At 46.9% G+C, this 27,358-nt stretch overlaps 1 protein-coding gene across 1 annotated transcript in view; it reads left to right on the forward strand.

Moving 5' to 3' along the window:
• Positions 1 to 27,358, forward strand: part of ZSWIM7 (zinc finger SWIM-type containing 7) — a 1,030,928-nt gene that overhangs the window by 912,482 nt on the left and 91,088 nt on the right. The gene's annotated exons all lie outside the window — the stretch shown is intronic.

A 27,358-nucleotide genomic window follows, 5' to 3' on the forward strand; every position in this document is an offset into this window, starting at 1 on the left:
ACGCTATAACTTCTGAGGACAGTGCGGAAGGAGGTGGGGCTGCTCTCACTGGTAGAACCGACGGTTCTGCCGCTGCACTGACCCATCGCGACCACGAGGACAGGGAGGATGAGATGTCTAATGTTTCCTCTGCCAGTGCTGATGGGGAGGCTATGCTTGAATTCAAGAAGCAAGAGCTGCGGTTTAGGCAGCAGGAGCTTGAATTCAGCATAGCCAAACTAAAAATCGAACAGGCAGAAAAACAAAAAGACAGGGATCACCAGTTGGAACTGGCCAAGCTTCAGGTTGCAAATGGGTCCAAGGGTCCTGGACATGGGTCTGGGGCCTCCTCTCATCCACGGTTTCCGAAAGATCTGCTCAGTGTGTATGAGGAAAGGAATGACATTATGGACTGGCTGAATGCGTTTGAGTATGCATGCAAATTTCAACAAGTTGACAATGCTGATAAGATTGCCTGGTTACTCAGCAGACTGTAGTGCCAGTATGGAAATGTCGAAGGCTGAGCGAGCTGATTTCGCAATGTTAAAGCAAACTCTCATTTTCAAGTTTGGGAAGACTCCGGCCCAATATTTGAAACGTTTCAGAGAGTATAAGAAAAAGGAAGGTGGCACTTGGGTATCTTATGTCACTGAGTCCTTGAAAAACTTAACTGACTGGGTCGAAGGTTATAAGGTTTCTACCTTCGAAGGCATGATAAATCTTGTCATGCTGGAACACATTTTTGCATCTTCTTCCCCGGAGCTTAAGCAGCATTTGGCTGATTCGAAGGAGATAGATCCTAAGAAGCTGGCCATTGCAGCAGACCTATGGGTGTCACATCGAGTGTCCCATAAGGACAAAACTCATCCTGGTAAGCAGGAGGAAGGGAAAAAGTCCAAAGATATGGAGGGTGGAGAATCTGATAAATCTTCTTCTCATAAGGGCCACAAAAAGAAAAATAAGGGTAAGACACAAGAGAACTCACAGGGTAGTGGAGGTCAGCCTCCGAAACAGAACTCTGGTTACAATAAGCCTCCCTATGTAAACAGACCCAATGGATCTTGTTTTGCTTGTGGAGCAACTGACCACGTGAAGGGGATCCCCGGTGTAAGGTTAGACCTTTGGGGGTCCACTCCGCTAATCTGGCCTTCTCCTCCTACGAGGAAGAAGAGATCACAGGAGCATCCTTCTCCTCAGACTCATTTCCCAGCGCATTTAGTGTCCCTGGGTTCCTGGGAGCCTAAAGTCGCAGAGGCTTATGCTAGGATTCCGGATAATACCAAGCACTACTTTAAAGACAGTGTGCTGATCAATGGAGTAGATACTCCAGCTCTTAGGGATAGTGGGTGCAGTCGCACTGTAGTGGATTCTACCTTCGTAGACTCAGAGGAAGTTGCCAGAGCTACTATGATGCCCACTAAGTTGGCTGACGGCCCACTCCGTATGTTCCCAGTAATACCTGTAAATCTTACTTTAAATGGTACAGCAGTCAGGATTCCAGTGAGCATTCAGAGAAACGTCCCGGGAAAGGTCTTGTTAGGTAACAATCTCAGAGCTTTAGGGCTCGTAGGAGACACTGCCGAAAGACCCTACACACGGTCTCAAGCACGGGCAGCATTGGCCAAGACCAATACGCCGCCCCAGCCGAAGGGGAAACCCAAGTCGAAAGGAGTCGACAAGTCAAGACGAGGGAAAGAGAATATTCCCCCGAGCTCGCCTACCACTGCGGTGGAGGAAGTTGGTCAATCGCCCGGGCCTGACGAGGAGGTGGCGATGCCTGAAGTATTTGACCCCAACGATCATCCTGAACTAAAAGACTTGTTAGTTGAAGGAGGTCCTGATAGGGACGAATTCAGTAAAGGCCAACGTGAGTGCCCATCTCTGGAAGGCCTAAGGACACAGGCCTGCTCCCAGCTTGAGGGTGAACCTCCTGGGACGCATAGGATTTATTGGGAAGGTGGACTCCTGTATAGTGAGCCCACAGAGTCTACAGAAGGAGACCATAGGAGGTTGGTGGTTCCCCTTGCTGTTAGGCCCTTCCTCCTGCAGTTGGCACATGAAGTTCCCCTTGCTGGTCACCTTGGTATGAAGAGGACCAAGCAAAGGTTATCCATGCACTTCTACTGGCCCAAGATGGGGGTGCAAGTAGAAAGTCACTGCAGGAGTTGTGCCTCCTGCCAGTTGTCTGGTAAGGTTGGCGCGACAATCCAAGCTCCGTTGGTACCGCTCCCAGTTGTGGGGGTACCATTTGAAAGGGTAGGGATCGACATCGTTGGTCCCCTTGACCCGCAAACATCCTCGGGCAATAGGTTTATCCTGGTGCTGGTCGACCATGCAACCAGATATCCTGAGGCCATCCCATTGAAAACTGTAACTGCCAAGTCAGTTGCAAAAGCTTTACTTGGCATATTTACTAGGGTTGGCTTCCCTAAAGAAGTTGTGTCGGATCGTGGCAGCAACTTTATGTCGAAGTATATGCAGGCTATGTGGAAAGAATGTGGGGTCACCTACAAGTTCTCTTCTGCATACCACCCCCAGACCAATGGTCTGGTGGAACGTTTCAACAGAACGTTAAAGAGCATGATTGGGGCTCTGAAGGAACCTCAGAGAAGAAAATGGGATCTTCTTTTACCATGCTTACTGTTTACCTACCGAGAGGTACCACAGGAGGGTGTTGGCTTCAGCCCCTTCGAACTTCTGTTCGGTCATCCCGTATGGGGACCCTTAGCCATCGTCAAAGAGGGATGGGAGATGCCCACTCCCCCTGTTACTACCAACGTAGTTGATTATGTGCTAGGGCTCAGAAAACGGATGGTACTTCTGATGGGCTTGGATAGTGATAAATTGAAGGCAGAACAAGCGCTGGTGAAACATTGGTACGACCAGAAAGCTTCCCTCATCAACTTTACACCTGGTCAGCAAGTCCTGATCATGAATCCCATAAGACCTCGAGCTTTACAGGACAAATGGTCAGGCCCTTACACAGTGGTGGAGCCCCTGGGTGAGGTTAACTATTTAGTGGACCTTGGAAGGCCTGGACAGGCTCCAAAAGTGTTTTACGTGAATAGGCTGAAGGCTTTCGTCCCAAGAGTCGAAATCGCAGCACTGCTACTGGCTTCAGATGTTGAGGAAGAGGAGTCTGAACCTCTCCCCGACCTGTTCCAAAGCGGTCCTTCAGATAGCTCCTTTGAGGGTGTCCGAGTGGACCCTCACCTGACTTCTGATCAGCAGGCTGAGGTGAAAAGTTTGCTTAGGCAGTTTTCCCCCCTGTTTTCACAGTCGCCTGGTTTGACACCTTGGTGCAAACATAACATTGACACAGGAGACACTGTACCTACCAAAGGTAGGGGATACAGGATGTCAGACCAAGTACGGTCTTATATTAAGACCAAGGTCAACAAGATGTTAGACCTTGGGGTGATTGAACCCTCTAGTAGTCCTTGGTCCAGCCCTGTGGTTTTGGTTCCAAAGGCAGGCACTTCTGAATTGAGGTTCTGCGTGGATTACAGGGCTCTGAATGCTGTCACCAAGACAGATGCACACCCCTTGCCTCGAACAGATGAGCTGGTGGATACTTTGGGTGCCTCCAAGTACCTCAGCACGTTTGACCTCACTGCTGGCTATTGGCAAATAGTGTTAGCAGAGCATGCCAAGGAGAAGACAGCATTTTCTACTCCAGACGGCCTTTACCAATTCCGGGTAATGCCGTTCGGGTTGAAGAATGCACCTGCCACTTTCCAGAGGCTTGTGAATCATGTTTTGAATGGGTTGGACGAATTCTGTCTTGCATATCTGGACGATATCGCAGTTTTCAGTGCCACCTGGGAAGACCATGTGAAACACCTCGGGATTGTGCTCCAGGCTCTTCAGAAAGCACACCTGACCATAAAGGCTAGTAAATGCCAGATTGGACAAGGCTCAGTGGTTTACCTTGGACATGAAGTAGGTGGAGGGAGGATACAGCCTCTTCCCAGTAAAGTACAAGCAGTACAAGACTGGCCTACCCCCACTACACAAACCCAAGTGAGAGCCTTCTTAGGACTCACGGGGTATTACCGCAATTTGTGGCAGACTATGGCACCATAGCTGCCCCTCTGACTGCCCTCACAACTCCGAAGAAACCCAAGAAGGTAACTTGGACCGACGAGTGTGAGAAGGCCTTCAATGGCTTAAAAGACTCCTTGTGCCAGGCCCCTGTCCTCAGGGCCCCTGATTATCAAAGACCTTTTATCGTGCAGACGGACGCCTCTGACACTGGGATAGGAGCTGTACTATCACAAGTAGATGAGAAGGGTAAGGAACACCCTATTGGTTTTATTAGCCGCCAGCTTAAGGACAGAGAGCTCAGATGGTCCACGGTAGAGAAAGAATGTTTCTCTGTTGTGTGGGCCCTAAGGAAGCTGATGCCCTACCTCTATGGGACCCACTTCACTGTGCAAACTGACCATAAGCCCTTAAAGTGGCTAATGAACATGAAGGGGGAGAATCCAAAGTTGCTTAGGTGGTCCATAAGTCTACAAGGCTTCGACTTCACTATTGAGCATAGGCCAGGTGTCCAACATAGCAATGCTGATGGGTTGTCCAGAATGTTTAACCACCCTGAACAAGAGACTCATCCAGGGGTGGATTAGTTCCCCCTGTCCATAGTCTGGGAGGGGCGAGTGTTAGGAAAGATTTCGTAATTGTAGGTAATTTTCCTTCCATGTGGCAACCCCTAAACTTTTTGCTGTTGTTTTTCACCTTGTTCTTGACTTTGCCAGAGAAGTGCAGCCTTCTGCCGCACTCCTCTGGGCTTTCGCTCCTTTCTTACGGGGAAACTGACATGCCCTTAAGACAGTCAGTACCGGGGAACGCTGTTTCCCGTAGTTTCTTTTATCATGTTGCGGCTTTCGTGCAACATGACACAAGAGGGCACTGTAAGCTAAGTTACAGCTCTCTTGAGTCTCTAGCCTTCTACAGGCCCTAGATACTCGTTTAGGATTGTATCTGATCGGTGCAAGTGATTCAGGGACAGGAATGGTGGCAGCGATCGTTTCTTGTGTTTTGAGCTCCTTTTGGTGTTCTACGCGCGTTTCTCGCGCTTAACCCAAAATGGTGGCCTGGCTCCCGAAATGGCCAGACCACGAGGCTCCTTTGTCCTGTCCGCTGACCGTCTTGCTCCCTTCACCTTCCCCAGGTCGAGCCGACCCGGGGCCTTCCTTATTTGGGCATGTACTTTCCTGCGAAACACGGATGCTTGCGCGGGCTTCTACATGTCTTGTGTGTGCCTCCAGGATGTGGGCTGGGATGTCTGGTCCCAATACACATCCTGGGTGCCAGAGAGTCTAGGGTGGTGTGAATGCCTGGGACCCCCGTGGTCCGTGATTGGTCCACGAATGGTGTGAGTGTTGATGAGCGGATCTCCCATTGGGTCCCCTCCGTTTTGGCGCGAAGGGAACCGTGGATAAGAGGGGGCTGGAAACACCACTACTATGTCGATCTCCTGAGTTCTCACGAACGAAGGAATACAGGAGCCAAGTATCCTGCAACCAAGAGGCTGGACCGAGGAATCGCTGGTGACCCGCTGAAGGACTTCTCCTCTGCACTGCTGTCGCCTTGTGAAACCCTTTTCACCTTTGATCGAACCAGAAGGCCTGTACTGGTACTTCGACCCTTGGAATAGCGGGAACAGCTATTCTCGGCATCTTCACCATCTCCTGCCAGTAAGACTTCGGAAGCGTCTCTGGGCCATCCAGCTGACTGACCAGCTTACACGGGAGCCTTGCTCTGTAACCGCCGCCAGGTTGTGTAGTATTTCGAGTCCTTGTCACTCTCACACGCTTCGTACACTTGGCGTTCCCAGGTCTGAAGTGAGTAGTGTACATTTGGCTCATATACACACGGCCGCTCCGTTGCCCTGCTGTGGTTACAAACTGTGCGGGTTTCTTCGATTGGGACGTCTTTTTACTCAACGCGACGACAAGGCGTTCCCTGCTCTTCTGATCCTGCCAGCTGCTGAAACTGACGCGGAGAAGCCTGGGTCTGCTTGCATCGGGGACCGGTGAGTAGCATAGCTAGGATCTGGTCGCCCTCCTGCAGGAGCCCATTGCTTGTCCCCGCTGGGTCAAACAGCACCCTTTTCCGTACTCGCGCTCTGCTTCTGCCCACTGTGGAGGCTGCGCTTGAGTCGCGGAACTTGTTCTTCTTCTTTTGTGCACTAAACTGAACTGCCTGATTTCCCTCGAAGAGCTTCTCCTTTTGCCCGTTGGCACCATGGCGTGCAGGTATTTTTGAGCACAAGGCTCCACTCTTCGCAGGGCTCGGACTTCCATCTAGTTAGGTGCCTCTGAAGGCGAACTGGGTCTAAGCATTATTGCGCACTGCCTGTTTTCCCTCCCTTTTAGGTGGACTACACATTTCGTGCATATAACGCTTGAGACTTGTATTTGTATATATATTGTGTTGATATGGTATGTGTTGGTTTACTATCGTTATATTGTGATTTTCTCGCTACGGTCATTGTTTTAAAGGCCTTGAAATAAATGTGTATATATTTTTAATATAACAACTGTTTGGAGTAGTTTGTAAGTGATCTTGCTTTGTGTGCTCATTGCGGGCTTTCAGTCACCCTCACACCTCTTGAGACCTAGTCTTGACCGCCGCGATCGCTACCTTGATTGGTCTGGCTCGTCCAGAGGTTACCCTGTTCCAAGTAATTAGGTTGGCCTTCTGAACTTCTGCGCCACCAGGACAGAGTTCAGAAATCCGTCTTAACACCGTACACAGAAGAATAACACTCTGCGGATTACGGCCCCTCAAGTATTGCTGTACCTTCTGTCGCTAGCCAAAGCTGGACTATCTCGTGCTTCAATCAAGATACACCTGTCAGCGATTTCCTGATACACCAGGACTACAGGGCGGTCATCCCTGTGGTCTCATCGCCTGGTTAAGAAATTTATGAAGGGACTGTTTCGATCATTTCCGCCGGTGAAGGCGCCAGCCCTGGTGTGGGAGCTCAACGTGGTGCTGACCAGGCTCATGGGTCAGCCATTCGAGCCATTGCTTTCGGCCCCGTTGAAGTTTCTATCGTGGAAAACAGCGTTCCTGGTGGCCATCACCTCCGCACAACGCGTGGGAGAGATCCAGGCACTATCCTGCAAGCCTCCATACCTGACATTTCACGATACGAGGGTAGTGCTGAGGACACACCCCTCCTTCATGCCCAAGGTGCCGTCGGACTTCCATCTCAACGAGCCCTTGGTTTTACCAGTCTTTTTCCCTTCGCCTTCGTCGCAGGCCGAGAGGAATTTGCACTTGCTGGATGTAGCTATAGCGCTGAAGTTCTACGTGCACCGAACAAAAAGTTTTCAGAGGACATCACAGCTGTTTGTGAACTTTGGACCTGTGAACCAAGGGAAGGCTCTCTCAAAGGCTTCCATTTCCAGATGGCTCTCCGGTTGCATCATGCACTGTCATCGGTTGGCAAACCGACCGTTGCCCGGCCGTCCGAGAGCCCATTCGACCAGAGCGGTCGCTGCTACCACAGCGTTCTTGTCTGGTGTGCCCCTGCTGGACATCTGCAGGGCTGCTACGTGGAGGTCGACGCACACCTTCACGAGATTCTACTGCGTCGAGCGGGATTCCAGGGAGGAGTCCAGGGTCGGCCAAGCAGTGCTGCGCAACCTGTTCGCTTAAGGTAAGGAGGTAAGAAATGCTTAATGTTGAGTTTTGATGTAATGCTTAATATTGAGACTTTGCCACCTCCCGTGGTTGTGCATGTGTGTACTGCTATGTATTCTTATATTCATGAGCATGTGAATCCATGCCAGACCCCATGCTGGAGAAGGAACAAGTTACTTACCTGTAACTGTTGTTCTCCAGCATGGGTCTGGCATGGATTCACATGCAAAACCTCCCTCCTACCCCTCTGCGGCTCTTCACTTGGTCATACTGCCACTTTACGTGCTAACAAATCTGAGGATGGCTGCCAGAGGCGGGGCTTAGGGAAAGGGCAGTCATTGGCTGGGGGCAGTGTGACCCAGAGACCAGTGATTGATTACTACTAAGAAAGACAGATCAGAAACGAAACTGATACAGATTTTTTTCTTTACCGAGGATTCCCGGCCTGACGACGGGGAATATTCATGAGCATGTGAATCCATGCCAGACCCATGCTGGAGAACAACAGTTACAGGTAAGTAACTTGTTCCTTATTGTTTGATGGTTACTGTACACCCAGGTTGCTACATGCTGTACATTAATTTGTTTTTTTACTCCTACATCCCGTCCCATTTCATCCCTACTTTATGGGGTGTCCACCCTGTGGTGATAGGACCGGCACATTTATACAGCAAAAATAACTCAAAATTAAAATTTGCAGTGCAGAGCCTGATCAAGCACACAGGCTCTGCGCCCTGGCAACACCCTCTAGTACTTCTTGCGCCTTGGCCCCTCTGAGCAAAATTTGGGCAGCCCCCCCCCCCCAAATGCCAAATGGACAGTATGTATTGCGTGCCGTCACCGCACCCTATTTCCAGTATAGTCCCTGGGCTCCCCCACCTGCTCCCATCACAGTCGTTGGGCTCCCTTATCCCACTCCTACCCAGTCCCTGGGCTCTCCCCACCCCACCAGACACCCTGGGCTCTCCGCACCCTGCTCCCACCACTATCCCATGGTTCCCGCTCATCCTGCTCCCACCCCAGTCCCTGGGCTCCCCCAATCCCGTTCCCAAAACACAGGCCGAGGGCTAGTGGTGCTGGTGAATTTTTTAAGTGAAGCGGCATACATATTTCCCCCTAAAATGCCATAGCGACCGAGTGCAGTGAGGGAGCCCAAACCGTGAATTATTTTTAAAATAATGGGTTAAAATGTTGCATTGCAGAGCATACTTTAAAAAAAATGGGTAAATAGCCAAACAGTTTGCAATTGGTGCTGGGGGGCCCAGGTGGCAGGCATGACATTTTTTACTGGACATCTATGATAGATGCCCAGTAAAAAGATACCACCCCTTTCCCCTGGGCCTAACACAATCAAAATGATTGTGTGTATGCATGGCGCTAGGGTGCCAAAGGGAAAAGCATGATATTTTTGACTGGACATATATGATAGAAATCCAGTAAAAAAAATATACCATCCCTGTCCGCTGGGCTCCACAGCGCCTCAGAAGGAGAGCTGATTTTAGCAGGTGGGTAGGGGGATTGTGCAACAAAGGCATTTAGGCATTTTTAAAATGCCTTTGTTGTACAACCCCCCCCCCTATCCACTACTTGCCAAAAAACGGACCAAAACAAACTAACACACATTCATACAGCAATCACTCTATCATTCACACGAGCAGCCATCACCATACACTCACTCATAACACAAGCATACACGCATTCATACACATGTTTAAATAAAACAATGAACATAAACGTACCTTCTGCATTGGCCTGCGTGTCGGTGCTGAAACGCCCTGCTCCAGGCTGCTCTCTCTGTATGTGCGAGGAGGCGCAGGAGCTCCCTCTCGCACATACAGACTTGCAGTGCCCCAGCCAGCATTTCCAATGAGCTATGGAATGCTGGCGAAGCAAAACGCCCCAGCACTTCCATGGCTAAGTGAGCATGTGCGGCTGGGGACCTAAACTGAACTGTCAAAGGGAAATCGTGTTTCCCTTTGACCGTTCAGCCAGCCCAGGAGCTCTCACTCAGCTGGAAAAAGCAGCTGAGGGAGTGCTCATTGTTTCACTGGCTGGCTCCTTTGCTCCCCCATAATCGGAGAGGGGGCCACTGGGTAGGCACCCCCTCCCCATTATGGATGAGCCGCCAGGCTTGGACTGGCCTATAGGGCTATAGGGCAGTGCCTGTACCAAAAATGCTAATTTGGGCCAGTCAAAATGGGCCACCTTTTTGGCCAATGTGGGCCCGTTTGATGAGTTACTTCACTATGCAGTTAATAATTTTGACCATTGTTGCTGAATAAATATTCTTTAAATATCACAATTTACTTACATTTTAACACAAAGCACCCCCTTGGGCACTATTTAAACAGTCTGTGACTAAAGGAATGAATATCCATTTACAAATGTGGGCCACTTGTTCATTGGTTCTTGAGACAGTTTTATGCTTCAGCCCATTTCTACCAAACTAAAATAAACTTTTTTTTAAAAAGATTTTTTAAAAAAACATTTTATGCTGGGCTCTCACAGCCCCCTACAGCTGCCTCTAGTCCCTTTTTTCACACGTACAGGGCCTGTAATACAGCAGAACTCTCTCTGGCTCCTTTTTTTTTAACTCCTTTTTTCCCAATTTGTTCTTCAGAACACCCACCTGTCCTCCATGTTTATGTCTCGGATAAAAGCGGGATTTGCAGGTTGCCTGATATATATGTGAACACTGCGCTGTTTTTACTGCGACCACCGAAAATGCTGACATTTGACACACTTTTAACCCCATACTTGCCAACATTCTGTGACCAAAAAGATGTAGGATTTTTCAAGTTTCAAAAATAATACTTAGCATAACAATGACATCACATGAAATTACAAAACACACATTGTTGGCACCACTGGAGCATTCTGAAATGCACAACCCATCAAGCAGCACAACATGGAAAGATGCCACTTTTTAAAAGGTATAATTGTGAATGGTAAGTTAACACCCAATTCAATTACCAAACTTCACAGAAGGTAATCACACAGTGCTGGTAGGCCACGTTTACCACTGCTCTGTAGCAGCAGCCCGGGGAGTAGTGCAGGTTGAACACTGAAAAACATGGAGAGCGTTACCCTCCTCAGTCTGATAGGCAGATGCTGTGTGAGTGGCATGCTCTGCCACTTGCCTTCACTGGTGGTTCACCTAAGGTCTGTCCGGACAAGAGTGCAGGGCAGAGTCATGTAGCTGTCAGGTTAGTGGAGTGATCTGAGCCATCACTCAAATGTATCACTTACCCGCCGCCCACCGCACAGACAGATTAATTGCCTTAGAGTCACATAAATTACCTGTCACTGTAAAAAGCAGTAGGATATGACACCCAAATCTGTAGGCGGTAACACGGCTTAAAAAGCAGTAGCCTACTGCCTAAATCAGTAGGGTTGGCAAGTATGTAACCCCATATAGACTGTATATAGACATATAACCCCCCTACTCTCCCTTACATTCATTATATAATGCACCGACGGCCTACATATGTATGGGGATCGAAATAAAACATAACACAACATTTTTGGTGGTCGCCATTAAAACAGCGCTGTAATTGCATGATCCTCTTGTCGATCCTGCTTGTGTCTTATTTCATGCCAGGGGACACACCCTTGGCGGGCTTTGCCCTGGTCACTACTGGGATGTGTGTATGACCTGTTACTTGTTCTCTTCCACCTGGGCCTGAAGAAGAGGTTAGCCTGTTGGGAGGAGATCTTTGAAGCAGTTGGTCCAGAACACCACCAGCGTTAACTCTCCATGTGAGGAGAGAAGGTGCGTGATTACCTTTTTTCCAGTGCACCCTGGCTCCTTCCCCAAGATTCTATGCACAATGAGTATCCTCGAACTGTCCAGGGTCCTATCAGGCTCCTGTTTACGGTGTCATGGGGATCCTACACTCTGGACAATTGGTCCCCTTTGTTGACACTTTCTGGGTCAACACAATACCCAACTTCTTCCATGGCAATGCGTTTTTCAGATCCCTGCATCACGATGCGTATCAACCATACTGGTACTCAAGTCAACCCTCAAGCTTGAATCTGGTCTCTTTGGCTACCTAGACTCCTGCGCTTACCCATTTCCAGGCCATTTGTGAGGACTGCTTTTTTAAACATTTTCAGTCATTAATGCGATTGCAGGCCATTTCCTTATAATTTAAGGGCCTCAATAAAGAACCTTTCCCTACTTTGGCTCCAGTTCCACCTCCACCACCACAGCCGGTTCCTTTGATGTATTTGACAGTCCCAACTCTAGTGCCTCTGCCACCAGCATCTCTGAGCCCCCGACCCTCCATCGGAGCCTCCAGCTGAGGCCACAAGCCCCACCAAGAGGTGGATCACACAGCATATCGGGAAAATGCAATGTGGGACACAGGTTCTAATGACACTCCTTAGGATGATATGGAGAAGGACATTCTGTCCTCAGCCAAAGCCTTTCATGAAAAGCTTTGGAGTGGGGCCCAAGTTTTCTGGCCTTCCCAATGAGGTGATACCACTCTTAGATCCTGGCTGTTACCTGGTGTCATGGGGCTCAAAGCAGCAGATCGTTTTGGGATTCTGCTTCAAAAGGATGTGTTGACCGAGACTTCAAATGTTTGGAGCAAGCCTCATTCGGCCACCCCAACCAACAAGAAGCTGAATCTAAGGCTCCGGCCTCTGCCTTCGGACTCAGCGGACATCTCTATACAATCCCCACCCTCCTCAGTAGTTTCTGTGGCATACCAATTTCATAAGGGGCCTACCAGTGCCTTCTCAAAGTCCTCCACGTCGTTGTCTAATCCCCTTTGTAAGGGGGAGAGGCCGTGGAACTCCCTGGAGAAAAAGGTTCACACTAACTCTGCACTCCATTTGAGGCAGGCAAATGCTGATTCTCTGCTGGCGGCTGCTAATCAATGGCCCTGGAAGGAGTTGGCTGATTTGCAGAATGGCCTGTTTGAAAAGCAGGCAGCATTTCTAGCTGGTCTCAAGCAATCACCTTGGAATCAGCCAGATCTGCTATGGGCCACAGCACCTCATATCAATACTGTGCACTGAGGCATATGCAGATAAGGAGATGGGCATGGCTACTCTTGCTCAAGATGTACAAGAAACAATCCTAGATTCCAAGGGTTTATGCTCTTTCACACCTTCCCTGCTGAGGTGCTTATGAAATAGAAGACCTCTACCATGATGGTCAAATCATTAGCTTTGCTAACCAAACAACCTCTTCCAAACTGTCTCCTTTTCTAGGCAGGCCTTTAGATGTAGAACTCCTGAAAAGTTTGGGCTTTCTACAGAAAAGTCAGAGGGAGCCAGAAAGGTCTGCCAGTGTACCCACGAAGAAGCACCGGACTGCAAACAAGGGGTCTACCTTCCTGCCAGGTCCACATCTGGCCAGGGTGAAAAGAAGCAAAAATGATGTTCTCGTCTAGGTCAAAGAGCCTCCAGTTGGAGGCAGGATTTGGTTTATTTTGGTATGATGGTGCGTTCTCTTGAAGAGTCCATGGGTTCTTTCCGTGGTGTCCAGGGGCTACAGGCTAGCCATTCCCCAGTCTCCTCCTTCACCTCCCAGTAGACAGGCTGGAACTGTGATACATTTCCAGAAAGTGCATAAACTTCTAGATGTTGAGGGCCCTGAATATGTTCCCCTTACTCAGATGGGCCACAGGTTCTATTCCCGAATCGTTACTGCCCTCAAGAAAAATAAGGCGGCCTGATTACCTGTCGCTTCTCAGTTTCTTTTTACCCCTAGAAAAGTTAACTCTTGGTCCCATTTACTCTGCTCTGACTTGACGAGACTGGTTATGCCTAAAAATTGTCTATTCCTGTCATTGGGAGATGCACAATACCAATACAGAGGGCCGCCTTTTAGGTTGAATGCAACCCCAGAGTCATTACAAAGTTCATGTCGGTCATTAGGGTTCTTCCCCACCTAAAGGGTATCCACATCCACTAGTATCTCAACGACTGTCTTCTCCGGGCCACTGTCATGATCACGGGCAGGTCACTAGGGGTTAATTCCCATAAGAGGGTCTTGAAAGGTTGGGCTCTGGCATGGCATGTTTGGCAAACTGCTTCAGAGTAGGCATAGGCTTTAATGTGGAATGGAGATACTCTGTCCTTTCATCATGGCCGCCTGCATTGTCCTCTGTATTACTATCTCGCAGGTCTAGGTTTCAGATCACTCCTTCCTTTTAAGCCCCGCCCCCCTGGAGGTCCGCGCTTCGCGTCGTGACTGCTTTATGCAGAGCAATGCTTACCGCGAGCTCTGAGTTCCACAGAGTTTTCCTCAGAGAAATTCCTAGTCATCTCTGTATTTACAGTCAGAGTTTTAGTTCCTATCCATGTTCCCTTAGTTTCACAGTCTGTTCGTAGTTTTCAGTATTCCACTACAATTCCTTTTAGATTCCTGTCAGCCGCTTCTCAAGTTCCAGTCAGAGTCCGCTGATAATCCTGTCACTCGCGGCTAAGAATCCTTGTCAGCCGCAGCTGTTACAGTTTCGTTGCTGGGTTTAAGAAAAAGATTCCAGACCTTTATTTTTCTTTCGTGTCACGCAAGTACTGTTCACTTATATGTTACTTTTTTTATATGCATTAACTCCGTCTGTACTTGCGTTTCCATGAGTTGATTTAAAGGTGCAGAGTCGGTTGCGTATTCTTTGAGGTTATTTTAGGATACATATGAGCGCTGTTCACTAATGTTTTTCTATGGTTTTTTGGCTAAGCCTCCTGCACTATTTCCTTGGCGAGTTTAGGGTTGTGACTGGTTTAGTGAATGAAAGTCTTTCCTCAATTTGTCTACAGCAAGAGGTGTTTTTAGACACTTGCCACCTTTTTTAGCGCCAACTTGTTAATGCTTAATTAGGAATTCCCATGCCTTCCTCGCTGCATAGCTTATCCTTTCCCTGTCCCGTAACCCATTCTAGATTCCATACCACAGTTGTATGTCACGTTTTCTTCAGAACTAGCGCCCCTGCTTAAGTTCAGGATGGATAGCTCCACAAACTAAAAGCTAAGTTGAGCTAGTGATATTACTAGCAACCGAGATGGAATCTATTTACTAGAAAAGGAAGGCATCACCAAGAACTTCCAAGGCGCTCCCGCAGAGTTATCTCAGGTAAGCGTTACAGCCACCTCATCTGAAAAGACGAGGAGGTCCCTAGGCATCCTGGACCTCTTATTCGAGTTAGGTCTCTGTCAATTGGCGAGGCCCAAGTTCCTTTTGCGCAATATCATTCATTTAATCAGCCTGCACAAGGACGTGATAAGAGTCAAAGTATTTCCGACTTCAGAACTAATAAAGGACATCAATGAGGCGGGCATCTGTTTTTTTAGGGGATGGAGCTCTGTGTCGTGGTTTCAGTGCCTTCTGGGGCTTATGGGTGCCTGCAACCCGATAGTTGCTTTTGCACGCCTCAAAATGAAAAGGATGCTGCTGCATTTGGTGGATCACTGGAATCGAGTAACAGTGGTGCAGTCAGTCCTCATTCCCATTTCTACAGTATTGTAGTAACACTTGCTGTGGTGGTGAACGGCTGGGAGCCTCTTTACAGGCACGTCATTCACAGACACACCTCACAAGCCATCATCATAATGGATTTCTCGCTCACCGAATGGAGCACATTCATGGATCACATTTTGGTTCATGATCCTGGCCCTTCCAGGAGCAGCAGGAGCACATCAATGTACTGAAACTCTGGGCCATTCAGTTAGTTGTGATAGTGTTCCTACCCTTTCTGGAGGGCAAGACTTTGCTCATTCTGACAGACTACATGACCTGCACGTACTATATCAACATGCAAGGCAGCACAGTGGCTCCCTTTTTTTGCAGGCTAGTTTAGAACTGGCCCTTGGCCATCAGATAAACCTTTAGGCCATACATCTCTGGGGAATGGACAATGTGGAGGCAGACAGACTGAACCGACTCTCAGCTCAACCAAACATCAGTGCTCAAACTGATCTTTTAAAGATGGGTATTCCCCTACTGGACTTGTTTACCTCGGAGAACAACACAACATGCAGATTGTTTGCTACAAGAGGAGGGCTATGTCATTTGTCTCTGGAGGATGAATTTATGAATTAGTGGTCCAACTGGACAATTATACATTCTGTGAGAAACCAAAGGGTGTCTCCCTTGCTAGTCCCCGGGGATCTCTATCTCAGGTGGCCAGGGCACGGCCATCGCCTTTGGATCCAGACCCTGGGGGTGGACCAGTGCAGGAGGTTCACCTGGGTGAGGGATCTTCAGGGAGTGGGGGTGAGGCAACCGATGTTGAGACACAGTATACCCCCTTTCCCGTGCTCATACCACATCCTATTATACAGGATTCTCCAACGTCCCAACTCCCCCCCTTTCTACACAAACACTGAGCCGAGGAAGAGGGTGACTGAGAGTAAAGAGACTAACACTTACATATCTCATTGGACATGTCCCGTTAATCAGGTCAGGTAAAGCCAGCCAGTTGACTTTAATAATATACATCTGATACCCATTAGCTCCCCCTACACAGATAAAAGGCGGAACATAGAGATCTTTATGGGCGAAAGCGAGCCCACTGGAACAGGACGACCGATTGAGGGACTACAGCGAAGGGTAGGGAAACTCTTAAGATCCCTGCAGGAGGTTGTTGCCTCTGGGAAACCGTGAAGGATACATGGAGCAAGCCAAATGCCAGACAAGAAGAAACCTGCATTGTGTTTTGAGGATGCCAACGACCCTCACGGGTGAACGACAGAGTTGGGGAGGCGAGGCCAAACCTGTTGTATCAACCTTGACTTGTGAATCAAAACTGCAAAGACATGAAAGGAATGCACACAGCCGATGAGTTACCGAAAGACATAAAAGGCCGGTTTGTATCAAGGAAAGATTGAAGCTGCAACAGTGTATCTCACAATTGAAGGTTGCGCGCATGCTGATGAGACGCGAAAGAAAGCAAACCAGTAGTGGACTTTAAGTTACTGATAACTGTGAAGTCAGTGATGCAGAATAGTGGAGTGGTCCGGCGAAAGGAAATAGCCCACTCGAAAGTCTGCGCAAAATGTTTGATTTCTTGTTAAAAAGCGACAAAGTGAACAAACTATAAAATGTGGAATGGTCAAGATTAACCCCAACGAAAGGGGAAGTTAAAAAGGTGAAAGCTTTAAGAGAAAGATTTCTTCAAACTTTTTGTGCTTGTGGTTTGGAACTACCAAGACCAAGAGACACTGGGGCAAATAACATAAGGGAGAGCTATAGTGAAAGTCGAAGTGGTCCTTCGAGGTATATTGTAAAAGCCTTGCACATTCGAAAGTCTTCGACATCAATGAAAGGTCTGAGCCCAACTGAGGGAGACTTGGAAAATGAAAAAGTCAGGGGAAGGGAACCCCTAACGAACGCGATTGAAGCACAGGGAAGGGAACCCCTGCAAGTCCTGAGATTGCAAGGTCTGAGCCCGCCTGAGGGAGATCTACGTTGAATCCGGTACTTTTGTTGAGAGGTCTGAGCCCGACAGAGGGAGACCCATGTGAACTGTTGATGCCTTGAGATGTCTGAGCCCAGCAGAGGGAGACCTATTTGAACTTTTGTTGAACTGTGAAAAGTACTGTTGGTGAATTGGAAATAAGTGACTTTAACGTGAATGGCCAAGCAGACCTCGACCCACGTTTTGAACTTCCTTTGTTTTGATAACATGAGCCAGAGTGTGTCATCCTGTTTACGGGGGCCGCCTTTCTCTGTGCTGTCCGTGGGGAGGAGAGCTGACTCAGCCACCTTGATCCTTTGATATAACACTGACCTACCTTTGCATACACATTCCCCTTTACACACTTTTTGTATACGAGATAGGGCAGGCATTAGGTTTTGTTAGTATAGGTCATTTTGATTTGACAAAGACTGACTAGGACTGTGTTTTCTTTATTATTTGATGGTAGAGACTACTCTCATAATAGCTATAGGGCGGCGAAGCAGCAGTGTTTCCAAACCTCAAGAATTTAATAAAGGTTTTGAAACTTGTAACACTTGTGTCAGTGTCATACATGTGATACCATGCCTCCCTTATATTTGGTGTCAGCAGTGGGATAGGACTCAATTGAGACAAATTGGGGGACCGTAACATTCCAGGAACATAGCCACAGAGCCTCATTCCCCTCTGAAGGAATCCATAGGTTTTGATATATGTAGCAGCAGAGAAGCCACTGTCCCTCCCGGGGAAAAAAGGGATGATTCCCACTGAATTAGTTCTAATACCTTCTGCGGGTTGTTATATAAAACTGGCCTCAAAGTCTGGCCTAGCCTGAACATTTGGTCTGTATGTTCTAGCAGGCGTTAAAGAGCTAGACTTTCGGGAGACATAAAAGTTCTTTTACAGAACCATGATGAGACACAGTTTGAAATATGTCTTGGGGACAAAATTGCTCAGGGAATTCTTGAGAAGGCTGTATTTGCCCGTTTTGAGCAGGAAACTGAACCCAAGGAAACTAAGAGAGGTAATTTAGGCTTTATAGAGGCCGATGAGACACGTACCACCGGAGAAAAATGGGAAGATGAACCTACCATCCTTACCGACCTAGCCTTCACCCAGCTAAATGACCCAGTACTCTCAGAGGCTTTCTTGCAAGTGATTCCTGAGGGAGAAGGACAAGAAAAGGGAAGTCCCGGTTGTCTGCGCATTTTTACTGGCTGCAGTCGGTGTAAAAGTTAAGGAATTTGTCTGCTCATGCCCGACTTGTCAACCTTCTGGCAAGTCAGGTGGTGCCACAAAGGCCCCCTTAATACCACTACCCGTGGTTGGGCGGCCTTTTGAGTGAAGGCATGGATATTGTGGATCCTTTGGATCCTCAAACCAGCTCAGGGAGCCGATATATCTTGGTGGTGGTGGACCACACCACGAGATACCGCAAGGCTGCCCCTCTGCGGAGCATCAAAGCATCCGTGGTTGCAATGGCTCTGATTGGGATATTCTCCCGTGTTGGATTCCCCAAGGAAGTCGCTTCTGACAGGGGATCAAACTTCATATCAGCATATATGAAGGCTATGTGGGAAGAGTGTGGGGTCACCTACTGGTTCTCTACCTCCTTTCATCCACAAACCAATGGGCTTGTTGAGCAGTTCAACAAGACACTGAAAGGCATGATAGTTGTTGTGAAAGAGCACCTGAAGAGAAAATGGGATGTTCTCGTGCCATGCCTTCTGTTTGCCTACTGGGAGGTGCCACAGAACGGAGTAGGGGTTAGCCCCTTTGAGCTTCTGTTTGGACACCCTTTACGAGGTCCCCTCAGTCTAGTGGAGGAGGGATGGGAAAGCAAACCCTCATCCCCGTCAGGAGATGTGGTGGACTATGTACTCGGCCTTCGGTCTTGAATGGCAAAGTACATGGAACAGTCAACAAAGAATCTAAAGGCCAGTCAGGAGCTGATGAAGAACTGGCACGACCAAACGGCCACAGTGACAGTCTATTCTCCATGCCAGTGGGCGTGGATTATGGAGCCTGTCAAACCCAGTGCCCTTCAGGACAAGTGGACTGGGCCTTAGTATGTGCTGGAAAAGGTCAGTGAGGTGAATTATATCATTGATTGAAAGGACCTAAACAGATGTACAGGGTCTTTCCGTCAACCGGCAAAACCCCCATTGTAGCCGAGATGACTTGGTCATGGCCTTAGTGCTTGACGGAGAGACTGAGGAGACCACCGATCCCCTCCCAGACCTCCTGCACACTGAAGCCACAGATGGGTCTGTTGAAGGTGTCAACCTGTCAGTGTAGAAAAAGTAGGTACCCCCCCAATGATGGAGGCAATGTATTTTGTTGGCCGAAGACCAACCGCCTCATGTGTCGATATTAGAAAAACGCATCTATCAGCTTGACTAAAGTGCTTGACTAAAGTGCAGCCATTTTGAAGTGATTGAAATCGCCATTTTGTTTTTAACTTTCGTCTCTTGATTTTCTGTCAAAACCGCTTTGCTGAAAGCTTATTCTGCTCGACTATTATTTTATTGTTCATGCATAGACCAAGGCCGCGAGATACTTGTTGAAACATAACGCAGGCGACCCACACAGATATGCCCGGTCTCCTCCCTCACAAGTCCTTGGAAGTAAGCAGCAAGACATTTAATCATTACACAGGTGCCAGCCAGTCTCGCTCATGCGGTAGGAACGGTAGAAACAAACAATTAATGGCTTGAATTATGCTCTTCTTTGTAGCCCACCCTTTCTGACCCCTGTAGAGCCCAGGAGAGCGAGTTGACCCCTAGAACACGAATAGAAACTAGGGGATAGCGAGCCCTGGAATGTGTCTCTCCCCTGCATGCAGCTTGCTTGCAAAAACAGAAGCAATGTGTTCTCTTAAACAAAGAACTTTGTCTGCAGGCTCATGAATTTGCAAATTGTTGCTAAAATGAATGTCTGAAGGTGTCATACTCGTCCATAGAACTAGAGAAGGACTGGGTTTTTATTTGAGAGGTCTAGGACGGTGCCCAAAAAAAAACTATTATCAAAAACAGAAGGGTCCTAGCTCCTCTCGTAACTGCTCCCTTAGGGATACAAATTCAACTATATGAAGGCTTTGCTGCTACACCCCCTCAGTTGCAACTAATTACACTTACAGCTGTGGTTGAAAAAATATACATATTATTATACTTTATTACAAAATTTCATGTTATAAAAATCCATTTAATTTTCTTTTCTTAAAAATAGCATACCGACCACAATAATCACAATGTATTCGAGCAGGAACAATCAATGACTGAATGCAAAACTAATGAAGAATAAGTGGAGATAAGAGAAGTACTCCTAGAATTCCATGTGTGCGTGAAAAAACTACCGCCACCAAAATAGAAAAGCGTCAAAAAAGCAGAAAAAACAATTATGATTACAAATACTGCTCTATTGTTGTGGTTGTTACACGACTAAAACGACAACATCCAATTGCATGATAAACAACACAAATGACATAAAAAAATATATATAAAAAGCATTAGCATCCTGGATTAACCCACATTACGGATGTCTAAATTGGATCTCTTTAGTAACTGATAATTTCCTATTACTAGTCCTGGATCCAAAGCGACTCTCAATGCCTTGTTATAACTGCAACATCTTTTTCACAGAAAAAAACCCGACATGTTTCATTCCCATTCTCCTTCGAGAGAGTTGTTACCGGGAAATTCTTCAGGGGTGATGTGCTATGAACAACAATTGGCATTACAATCGTTTAAAGATTTTTCAAAAATTGACCATGTAACTTGGTGCAAGTAAGGGGGGGCAGTATTTTGAGGGAAGCTTTTATTGTTGTATAACGCCAACCTACACCGCAAAAAGGGAGAGAAACAAAGACAACCAAATAAATCAGTCAGATATTGTGAATCAAACCACTGATTATAGTAGTTAGTCGACCTCCAGGTCTATAAATACCTTGAAGGGTTAACTCGCAGTCAACTGGTAAATAGTTGCAGGAGTAACAAAAACGTCTTCGTGTGCAGGAGTAAAATCCCCTGAAAGAAAGTGGGAAGGCAAAGCCTCATTAATGATAGAGCAGTAACAACACGGTGTTATCTGGTACAATTTTGAAGTTTATGAAGCAAGATGAAAATATTCTATGGAAGACTATTGCCGTGACCAAAATACCCTAAATCAAATTCTTTTAACTAAACTGGGTTATTTGTTAACATCGCGTGCCTATTTAGGAAACGCTCTGTAAACCGAATGCGCGCTAACAAGTTCCATTAATTGATACCAGGCGCATACTGTCAAATCCTATTCGTATTACATATTCCTTTAAACATGGATGGTATTTCTATCACACTGGTTCTACCGTGCTGAAATAGCTAAAGTGATATGGTCTTGTTAACAGTGTGAAACTCAACTGACCTTAAGCTGGGAACATTTGATCTCAGGTATCTGTAGTAGCTGGGACGCGTTTTGTCACCATGACGGTCTAGTGGAAATAGAAAGTTGCAAGACCAACCCCACACAGTTTACTTGTTTCGGTGTTCACCTATATCAGAGGAAACACGGAAGGGAGAAAGGGACGAAAAAGCAAAAGAAAAAGAGAAAAGTTCACTCCGACCGTCAATGGGAAAATGCCTGCCAGCCAGTGGCAACGTTAAGAGAAAACAACGGTAATGTACGACGAACCCCCATTTCGTTTTGGTGCATGCAGAACTCACCTAAAGTCGCTCGAACTCTGCTTAGGTTCTAGCTGCGTTTTCCTGTCCGCAGTGGCCCCTTGTACTAGTTTTTGGTCACCATTAGGCATTACAACGCTGCTGAGTGAAAAGGTAGCTAAATGCTGAAAAAACGCGGAAAACACAAACGGTGCGGTCCTAGAAATCAAAGACGGCAAAGGCAACAGTATCTACAAGCAAAAATCAGCGGGCCATCTTGTAACGGAAAATGGGTTTCACTCAAAGTGTCTACCGCACTGCAGATTTTAGATGGGAACCCTTCGCTACTATGTGACATCAGAACTGTTGGGTTATTTGAACAATACGATTCACATCACAAAAGTCTGTGTATGATCGATCCTTGTGCAGGCTAAACAAACTGTGTAGTTGTTAAGTGGCGTGACTTCTGCTGCCAAAGTTCATATAATATATTGATCTCGCCTGTCACAATCTAGATTAGGTAATACTCGTGACTTACTCGTGTTTTGGGCATATCGCTATACACTGCTGTAACGTATAGTTATAGGGGGAACATCTATCTAATCATAGTAATAAGAGAAGATGTCTCTTGTATAAATGCCAAGTTTGGTCCTAGGGCTTCATGAATATCATTCACAATTTGTTCCATTCGACCTGTTCATTGAGCCCTCTCTCGACTGAATTGCAGAGAAAAATTAAACGTTGTTCTTTTTCAAAAAGTCTTTTCTTATTTGATGTTGTATTGTTGCCCTTCCCTACTTGTAACAGGACACTCCATGTTAAAGATTCAGGTGCCTGGTCCATGGCCATGTCATACTCGTCACCATTGTCAATCATCGAACCCAATTCAAAGGGAACACATCATGGGCGGTATTGAATTTGTTGTTACTGATTGTGAGATGCCCATTTTGTATATATGTAACTGTTGTACAATGCTCGTTCACTTGCGTCCCTCGGGATCTGGAGAGACACGTTGCGGGGCGTGAGACCCAGTTGGCCAACTGAGACTATTTGCTTTGCAATAAACCCTAGCTTTTGGGAATACAACCTTGTGTCTGGCGTATCAGTTTGTGTGTAGTGATTGTGCTTGTTTCCATACGCGAGGGTCCCCTAGGGGCCCCTTCAAGATGGCGCCCGAATAGGGATCCTCCCCCACTTGTTCCATCGTGTACGTTGTAAAATAAGGAAGGCGGAGAGAACGGCGAGGACGGGACGATAGAGCCAGGATCAAGAGGTGTTCGGGCACCCCTGTGAAAGTGATGAGAGACTCCTTAGCAGATCTGTACACAACTGATCCCTGATCTACGTGCCCGGCCAGAGAACAAGGAGGCGAGGGTCCCGAAGTGAGGCAAAGTGAGCCAAGATACGCAGACATGATGATTATTGGTTGCGTCAGTATACAGACGAATTGCGTCTTGGAAGACGACTAGATTGATCAGGTGAGTCGTGCCCCGATTCGAAGTAACCCTGATATTGGTTGAGAGTTGATTTTGCCAAATCAAACACCCAGTGTACGGTTGATTAGCAGAGGGTAAGGTTAAAACATGCCTGGGGTATTGTCCACCTTAGCGGTATTTTTCCACTGCGGTAGACAATCTTTGGAAACTGGCCAGGTCGCGCCACCTGTGGGGTCGCCGGCATATGAGATGTAAGTGAAGTATGGTGTAGGGGCGATAATGTTTTGTGAGATTCGGCATAGGTAAACCAGAAAAGAGGAAGATTTACAATGGCCGAATCACAGGAGTTTTGAGATATTGGGCCTCATTACGACCCAGGCGTTAAGGGGTTAACGGCGCTGTAAAAGGTGTCAGCGCCGTTAAACCCTTAACGCCTAATTACGAGGTCCCTTTGCGGGTCCCGACCTCCAGCCGTTAAGGAAGTAACCCGCAAAGGGATTTTCGAGTTAATTACGGTACCCCAATTTGCGGTACCGTAATTACCGCCTTCCCCATTCCCTATGGGGGCAAAAATGGGAATGGGGAAGGGTCAATGGTGAATGGGGAATTACCGCCCCGCCATCCTTGGAATGGGGCGGTAATTCCGCCATTCACCATGGCGGAGTTGGTAAAATACCGGCGTCAACCATGGCGCTAATGGCGCCATGGTTAACGCCAGGGTCGTAATGAGGCCCATAGAGAATAGATTATTTGAAGAAGGTGTTATTGAAAAAGAAAACACGCCCGGCGGCATTTGATATCCTTAGAGACTGGAGGAGGGAAGCTATGCTTCGTTGGAAAAGCAGAGAGAAGAGCGCGCGCAGGCATAAGTCGAAAGCAGAAAGAGTGAAAGAAAAGGAGGAGGAGGAATGGGATGATAGTTTACGAAAATCAAACAGACGTGATCAGTTGAGTATAGACAAAATATATCCACAACAAGAGCTGCATTCATCAGGTGAGATGATAAGCAAAATGCTAACTGAAACAAGGCGAGAACGCCCAATAAGAGGGATTAAGAAGACCGAACCAGTGTCTATTGCTCAGGCCCCTTCAGTTGCTCAGCCCCTCTCTATTGTTCAGATCCCAGCACAACCACAAATCATACAACTAGCGCCTCCTATTAGCCAGCCAGCGCTGCAGTAGTTACTTCCCATTCCCGCTGTCCCATCCGCACCTCCAATACTTGAACTTGAACTCACTGAAAGAAGAGAGGGGACGGGACAAAGTGAATGTACTTGGGTGACCTGTAGCGCAATTATCAAGGAGAGAAAACGGGAGCGGCAAGAACAGGCCGAGATGTTTATAGACGGGAATGATGAAACATCGATGCTGGCTTCGATGTATGATTTCAGGAGGAGCAATGAAAGACAGGTAGTGTTGGGATGCATGGGGGAATATTTAAAGAGGAAATGGAAGCAGTTGATTGGGAGGGTACCGCCACAGCAGTTGTTGGAATTGAATGCGTTGGCACGATGTAGAGAGAGAGATGAAGAAATAAAGGAACATGTAGACAGGCTTTTTGAATTTAAGAATTAACTTGATGATGCAAATGCTGAAATGTTTGCCATACCAGGGTGTAGGGAAAAGGATATATGGAGAGACAGGGGGGAGGTGTCGATACCATGTGTGCAGCGGCGATTTCTTCCGTCGTCAAGACTGGTGAGTGAGAAATTAAAAGTATGTATACGAGAGGCGTTAAGATGGATTACAGATCCTACTATACCCACAATGGAAATACATGAGATATTTGATGAATACCCCTTGCCAATGAAAAGAAAAGCACTGCAGACAATGGTTGAATATTTGGTAGACAAAGATATAGATGACAAGAAAGCTAACCACCCCGAATTGATGGCGGTATACAAGAGAGCATTAGAACGTGGAACAGGAGAGACAGCCTTATCACTTGATTTGGGAATAATATTGCATATGAGAGAAGGGGGAGGAAAAGTGAGTGCGGTATTTCCTACGAGGGAAGTCCCACCTACTTTTGTGCCTAAGGTAGAGATTCCCGCCAGCAATGGGCAACCAGCGCGGGTAACGGAAGCACATTATACAGCACTATGTGCACGTCCCCTTCTCCAGACAGGAAGTGAATAATATAAAACAGACGGTTCCCGACATAAGGAAGAATACGGTGGGATTCTATAAGGAAATAGAGTCCTATTTGAAATCGTCCATGTTCACTATGAATGATATAGATTTAATATTCCCAGTAGTTGTGCCAGCAGATATATGGAAGCGGATAAGAAAAGTGATGATGATGATGTGGCCTATGGCGCCACTTGGGCGGAACTAGTAGCAGAGGATAAGAATAGAGAAGCGGGCGGAAAACCATCTGCAAATATGGCGGCGTTACCAGCACGGATAATACAAAAATTGAAGGAAATAGTTCCAGAAAAATGAATTGTGTGGGACAAATTAACTGCAGGTGTCCAGGGCAAGGATGAGTTATCCGCAGATTATTTTAATAGATTTGAGGAAGTATTCACAGATTTTAGTGGACAGGATGTAAGCACAGAAGCGGGTAAAAGACTATTTGTTGATAAGTATGTGAGAGGATTAATACCTCCAATCCAAAATTTAATAATGACATCAGAAAGTGCATTGCAAGCAAAAACGTTGAGCGAAGTATTGCATATGGCCCAATATTATGAGAACAGAGTGAATACAGAGAAAGAGAAAGAGGTAAAGGATAGGGTGAATTTGAAAACAAGGGTGCTACTTCAGCAAGTGACAGGACACAATAGAGGGAGAGGAAACACGCAAGGCAGAAGTAATTTGACCATGCATGGAGGGCCCTTGGGACTAAATCAGTGTGCGTACTGTAGAGAGGAAGGCCACTGGCAAGCGCAATGTCCACATTTACAAAATAGAAATGGGTGTAGACAGAGAAGACGGCATAGGGGGCACCCAGGAACAAATGGGCAGAATAGAAACAATATGCAGCAGCACCAAAATAATCAAGGAAATGTTACCCAGAATCAGAACCAAGCTCAAAATCAGAATGCTTTAAGCCAAAACCAGAGCCAACAGAACACGCAAAATGGAAATAGAGGGAGGGGCGGAAACATTTTTGATACACAACCGAATACGTATTATAGTAGTGATTACACATCGGATGATGTGTTGTTCCCTCAATAGGACAGCTCAGGACAGGGGTCGGAACCAGTGCCTATTCCCGTGAATCAAAAAGGACCCTACATAGAAATGAAAGTCGGGAATAGAGAGCATAGCTTTCTCGTAGATACAGGAGCGCAAAAGTGCTCGATAGACCATCACTTGGTTCCGGAGATACCACTGTCAGGACAAAGAAATATTTCATTAGGGTTCGCAGGTACCCCAGTGATCAATCCAGTATCCCAACCAGTAGCAGTGACATTAGGTCCATTCACTGAATATTGTCCATTTCTCTTAACAGAAAATTGTGGGGAAAATCTTTTGGTTTTAAATTTATTGAAAAAGCTGAGTGCAGTTATCCATTGCACTCCTGATGGAGTGTTCTTGACAATTTCGCCACAGAATGTACCAGTATCTGAATTTTTGTCTAAACCTTTGCCAGGAGAATTGAGTAAAGTGCCAACTTGCATATGGGCGATGAATGACAATGATGTGGGATGCTTGAAAATAGAGCCAGTAAAGATTGTTTTAAAAGGAGGAGTAACACTAGCGTGTATTCCACAGTATAAGATTTCAGCAGAGGGAGAGAAAGGATTGAAGAGTATTTTTTCAGATCTGGTAAAACTGGGGGTGATTGAAGAGATTACTGGCAGTATATGTAACAGCCCCATTCTCCCAGTGTATAAGAAAGGGGGTAATGAAGTACCAAATTGTTTCATAATTGATCTGCATGCATTAAACAAAGTGGTTGACCCTCAATTCCCATTGGTCCCAGACGTCACCACGATTTTGACAATGATTCCTGCCTCGGCAGAGTACTTTAGTGTTATAGACTTGAAGAATGCCTTCTTCAGTATTCCAGTACACAAGGAAAGTAGATATCTGTTTGCCTTCACATTCGGAGGACGATCATTTACATTCACGCGCATTCCACAGGGCTACACACAGAGTCCGAGTATTTACAGTAGGGCATTGAAAGAACTAGATATGCTAGAATTACCGACTGGATGTGTATAGTTACAATATATAGACAATCTATTGCTTGCTGCTGATACAGAAGAGATTTGTAAAA

Source organism: Ambystoma mexicanum, chromosome 9, assembly GCF_040938575.1.
Source record: "Ambystoma mexicanum isolate Mex_15411 chromosome 9, UKY_AmexF1_1, whole genome shotgun sequence".
Classification (NCBI taxonomy): domain Eukaryota; kingdom Metazoa; phylum Chordata; class Amphibia; order Caudata; family Ambystomatidae; genus Ambystoma; species Ambystoma mexicanum.